A 6,316-nucleotide genomic window follows, 5' to 3' on the forward strand; every position below is an offset into this window, starting at 1 on the left:
TTCATGTACTTGGCATTTATTATCTGCTAGGAAAAAGAAAAATTATATATATAGTAGTTATGTCTTTCTTGTCCATTTCTGCCTCTTCCTGATATCATAGTGTGGTGTCAATTTCTTGCTGCAGGCACTGTTTTGTCATAATCTTTTTAGAATAAGAAAACTAAAAAAAAAACACCCCAAGACCAACACAATCTGAATTTCAATGATCTGTCCTTATCAGTTAATGCCTCAAACAAGCATTTGATTTACATTTGTGGAGACACTTGCTGCAGGCTCATTAAAAATAACGTATTGGTGGCACATCATTTATTGAGAGAAAACAAATTGACAAAAGATAAATGAAGTCGCTGTGTAATTAACTAAAAACAAATCCACAGCTGAAATAGGAAATTAATATATACATGTATCAATATCTCACCCAGGACTGAATAACACAGTTTAAATATCCCTGTAAAAAATAGGCAACAAGAAGATGTGTCTGAAATAATATTTTAATTAGACTGTGACTGCCATTTGCATGCAGTGGTGCAAGTGAGCCACAGCATTGCAAGCTTTCATGTACTGAGACCTTGAACTTGTCAGACCAAGGTCTTCTCTGCTGCCCAGTACGAGATATTTCAAAGAAGGGTTGCAGAAGGTAGTCAGTGAGCAGCCTTTCTCCCGGAAATCTGCTTCCTGAATCCTAATAGTTTTGCTCTTGCATTCCTGAGGAATGAGGGTCTAGAGCCACTCCACAAGTTATTTTAAGAGGGTTTTAAGTGCAGTCAGTGGCAATTCTTAATAATTTCATTACATGGATGAAATGCCCAGTCATTTAATTTCATATGCATTTCAGTGCCGTCCTCGTCATTGTAATATAGAAACATAGAATCATAGAATAATTAGGGTTGGAAAGGACCTTCAGATCATCCAGTTCCACCCCCCTGCCATGGGCAGGGGCACCTCACACTAAACCATCTCACCCAAGGCTTCGTCCAACCTGGCCTTGAACACTGCCAGGGATGGAGCATTCACAACCTCCCTGGGCAACCCATTCCCGTGCCTCACCACCCTAACAGGAAAGAACTTCCTCCTTATATCCAATCTAAACTTCCCCTGTTTAAGTTTGAACCCGTTACCCCTTGTCCTGTCACTACAGTCCCTAATGAAGTCCCTCCCCAGCATCCCTGTAGCCCCCCTTCAGATACTGGAAGGCTGCTATGAGGTCTCCACGCAGCTTCTCTTCTCCAGGCTGAATATTATCCATGGACAACATTGCCTTGTATTAAGCCACGTGATTAAAAATTGTCAAAAGTTTCCTTTATCTGTTTGATAGGAATTCATTAAAATTATCAGATATTTGTCCAGGAAATCTGTCCAAGGGAAGACTCAATGCTGTGCATTATAATGAATTTGGCGTGAGACATTGGGTGGAATGATTCCACTATTGGCATGTTAATATAGCAATAATTACTATAGGATTGCTCAGCCTGAGGAAGGAGGAGCTCCTGTGCTGTGTGTCTGTGGCACTTGAGATATACAGGGCTAAAGTTAACTGAAATTCTCTGTGTCATGAAAAGAGGAGTAACATCAATCCCAGGAATCAGGTTAGGGAGGATTAGCAATAGCCAGGCACAAACTGTGCAGCAACTTAGAATCAGACAGCCCTGAGCAGGCCTTGTGGTTAGGATGTGATGAAAGCAGCCCTTGGTTCTTCATGCCCAATCTGTGTTTTCATGGCTCAGAAAGGAGAAAACAGTACTTAGAAGCTGGATTTCCAGATCTGCATAAGGAGGTTCTATCAGCATTGGTATTTGGATAGGATAGTCTCCCACCTTGTCCACTGAACAGAACATGAGCTTTGAATATTGTATCAAACCTTTTCTGCTTCATTGAGCTTCTCTTTTATGCTCTGTTGCTTTCCTTTGGCTTTTCAAGGCATGGCCATTACTGAAACAGAATAATAACGAGTACCAGGGGTCCCACTTCAATTGCACATTCACACAAAAGCCATTGCTTTGCTCTTGGCAATTGTGTATAATTTGGAGAAAAAATAAGAAAGAGGAAGAGAAAAATAATTTGTTATACTTCAGCAGGCAAATGAGAGGGTCCAAATGAGAGTGGCTTCCTAACAGCGTGACAGCTAACTTGGGAACTACTCATGAAGCCAATTGGGAATGGGCTCTCCCAGCAAGGTAGTGTTGTGTGCTGACCTCAGTCATTCACATAGGAGAGCTTTATTGCTGAACTCAGTGGGAATATAAATGATGGTGGATGGCAATGCTGCCAGCAGAGCCCCTCTGGCTGAGGAGATCAGCTCGAGAATAATTTGGGTGGGAATTTGAAGAGTGCCATGGGAGTACAAAACTGATTCCTGCTTTCAACTGCAAATGAAAGGAAAATACAGAGAGTTAGTAAAAATCCCGCATACATGAGTGCAAAGAGGGAGAACGTGGATGAGGATGGAGTTCTCTGATATTCTGGCTAGCATTAAAAATTCATGCCAGTAACTTGTCAGCAAAGCCTGGCTCTGTGCTGAGCCTCCCACAGCATCCATAGTGCAAAGTGCAGGTTTGGGGGGTTTTTGTCCCTCCCAGGACAGAATGCCCCTAAACCTGTCAACCCCACCTCTGCCTCCATATGGAATCTGCACCAGGGAGAGTTCTCTGTCTTTAGTTTCTGAGTTTTGGCATGCGTTTCTTTTTGAAGATGAAATTATTGCTGTATTCCTTCTCCTTTTTCTCTTGGGAGGTCTGAGCTCCACTGTTTATCCAAACTGAGCAGAGTCTGGGTTGTTGTAAGGATCTGGAGGAAGAAAAGTAGTTGAATTTTGTAAAAACCACCCTATGTCTAGCTAACTGATTCCGGTACAACCCTACATCATTTTCTCAACCATCAACTCTACCATCTTCTCATAGACTCATGGAATCAACCAGGTTGGAAAAGACCTTGGAGATCAGCCCTGTCTCTGTTTTCAGAAACAGGAAACAGTATGTTTGTGGCAGAAAAGTTTTGGTTTGTTGGAGGAGGAAGATGGATTTTGCTGTTTCAAACCAGTTTTTCTACTAAAAAAAAGAGCTTCGGCGTACTGAAAGAAAAACATACTTTAATTTTTATTTTTTTTCAGGACTAAAAATGTTTCAGGGAAAATGTCAGTTTTGCTTGAAAATGCAGTTCTTATCAAAAGACAGATTCAATGGAGAATTCAGCTGAGTCCATTTGCTCCTGATCCTAGCTGTGAAATGTTGACAGCCTATGTCTACCCAATGGGTTTGATCCATCTGTTTCCACGCTCTTCATCCTCTGCAGCTGTATCAGTGTGAAGGTTTAGAAACACCACAAATCAGGAAGCCAAACTGGACATTGCAGCTTTAGTCTAATGGTGCCATATGTGTCTGGGAATTTATATAAGCCTTATTCCCTTTCTGTGACTCATTCATCAGACTGACTCATCCTTTAGGCTTTTTTCCCTGTGGAAAACACAGCTTGTTTTTATCCAGAGCCCTACCTTCCGTTTTATTTAGGGTCAATCTTAGCCTCTTTTCACACTGGACCAAGAACACAGCATCTGGTTTTGCAGCTGTCCTTATTCTAACCCAGCTGAGCAGTTGCCCTCTCTTGGGTACTGTTACAGCCACAAGCAAATGTCACTTGTCCCAGTGCTGATGCCTTTGGGTCTTTTCCGTTCACTTAGTGTTTAGTCTCTTAGCTCTGCCAATATCCACTCCATCCTATGTCACTCAAAGCCTGTATCCCTCATCCAGAGGGACCCGTTTCTGAGATAGAGAGGAATGAATCAGCTGTAGCTTCATGAGGTGCCATCCCTAGAACAGCAGAGCATGGAGCTCTTCTGCCCACCCTCATTGGAGGTGACTGGCAAGTTGCCTGAGACAAAGTAGTCTAGAAGAGAGCAACAGTGTTGTGCTGGGATCAAGACGTGGATATTAATCCAAGGGGCCGTTCCAGGGTCCAGGTGGACTCTGGGGATGTCAGGAAAAAGAAAGGATCAACTACTGTTGTGTCTGTTAAATAGGGGATGGAGTTACAGGGGTAATGTGTAATCAGAAGTGAACACACCAAGCCCTACAACTTCCCTGTTCTGCTGCTTGTAGCTTGAGTATGGCAGGACAGAGGTGAGCGAGGTTGGAGCTACACTCGGGTAACAAACTTGCAGGGAGCCTGCCTCAGTGATTTCTTAGCATGTACTGTTATAGTGTGATTGACAGTGTACCAGTGAGTGGAGAAACACTTACAGTGACCCAACACTGATGGATAGATCTACGGGCCTTGATAATGCTGGTATTTCTTCCCTGTATCTGGAGAACTGTTCTCATGGACTTTTTCTGGGGGAGAAAATAAACAAGCAAAGCATACGGTATACAGTCAAGAGAGCATTTCATTAGTATGATGATGAGATTGGGGCCGAAATCCTGATGGAAGCGGATCTTAAGAAGAGCTAGAAATTAAATCCCTGCAGCAGTTTTGTAATACAAGTATTTGAGGAGACCAAATAGCTCCAGGCAGCAGAAGCATGGCTATGATGAATTTAATAAGCAGTGGGAACTTTGTTTATGTGAGCTATAGAGGGAACAGCCCAAAGCCAGGTTGCTGCACTGTATTGTTATAGTACATTATTTATTATTGAGTTCTATATCAGAAAGAATTTTCTTCAGATCCTCCCTTTGCTCCTCATTTTAGTGTTCTCTCATCTGTTCAGCTCTCCTTGATGTTTGATACATTTTTCATCCTCTGTCTTCACTGGACTTTGCCTTTCTACCTCTTTTCCAAAGATTTCCTGTGTGGGCATGGTCTCTTGGACTTGAGGCTCTCACTGAGGTTTTGATGCAAGGGCATTTGAATGTCTTGCTTAGCCTCTAGGAAATCCATCCCACAGGAAACCATTAGGTTCAGTGGGACTCTGATAGTGCACGTGCCTTGAGCTAAATTTCTCTGAAAGGCCAAGTTCCTCCATCCTGAAGCCCCCTAGAAGCTTCAGAGACTGGTTATATGAGTAGGAAGAAGATAATAGTAAAGAAATGTTACTGTTGGAGCGTTCAGATCCATTTCAGAACTCAGCTAAGGTTTTCCTCAAGATTCCCAGGAAGAAAGATAAAACATTTTGGCTTTTAGGAATGGTGTCTTACTAGAGTCAATTATAACAGTGAACTTAGGAGTGGCTCTATTAGGAAGCTCACAGATATTGTGACTATTTCTCACTTCATTTAGGGAGCACAAGCAGCATGACAAGCACATTCCCTAAACACAGTGCTTTCAGCCCTGCCTGCTGGTCTAAGCATATTTTACCCTGAAACTGTGGAGGCCTTTTGAACTGTGGATTTGGGAAAGGCATTTCAAACTAATGGCCACTCTGGTCAGTATTGGCAGCAAGTCATTGAGAACTGTGCACTCTGGAAAATGTTGGTTTCCATCTACCATGGCCAAAGCCTTAAAGCTGTTATAAATGTCTCCACAGTTCAGCCCAAGAAAGTCTTCATGCTGAAGCAACCAAAAGCTGTATCCAAGTCGCTCAAGAATCTGTGAGATATAAAGTCTTTGCATGCTGGTAACATTTGCTGTGGATGGAAATCTGCAGTAAAGGTTAATACTAGGACAAATCCATCTACTTATGTACCGAAGAGGTGCTCTTCCTAGAAACTAGTGTTCATGTCAAGAAATCACTTCTCTAAATTGCAACTCCAAGTGACATTTGGCCCATTAATACACAGAGAGTTAAAAGCTGACTATGATCATTCTTTTATTACATTCTCGGGCCTCTAATATCTTTTAGTACTTTCAGTACTCTGACTATAACTGTGCCAGGGGCCAGCAATATAACCCTGCTATTACATCCTGGCATCAACAAGAAAGGGGCAGAAGACAGCAGCTGCATGAAAATGTGCTTTTTGCAATACAGAAGGAAAGCTGGCATGATACCAGTGTTCTATAAGATTAAGAGTGGGCTTGAATCCAGATTTAATTTTGTCTGGCTACATGAGCATTATGGGTTCTGTCCCTGTTGCTAGCAGCTAGTACAACTGTATCTTGGGCTGAAATAATTCACATGGAGATTTGGAAGAGTCAGACTTGGAGCATCTGGTGATGGACTGTGCAACTGCACTACTTGTGCTGAGTCCTGTACAAGCTGCCTAAACAAGACCTTTGACTTGCCTCAGCACTCACCTTGGCCAAGAGCTGTCCCTGCAATTCAGGCCGAGCCAATCTCTCAATGCAGGCTTGTGGTCTTGCAATGTGAGCAATGGATCAATTGGTTTGATTTGGAGTAGGTTGGACTTCACTAACATTATCAATGAGTCTGATCATCTGATGACCTTCACCC

Source organism: Pezoporus flaviventris, unplaced genomic scaffold (assembly GCF_033815535.1).
Source record: "Pezoporus flaviventris isolate CSIRO_AGI_PZ_B2104156 unplaced genomic scaffold, CSIRO_AGI_Pfla_v1 ptg000008l, whole genome shotgun sequence".
NCBI classification, from domain to species: Eukaryota; Metazoa; Chordata; class Aves; order Psittaciformes; family Psittacidae; genus Pezoporus; species Pezoporus flaviventris.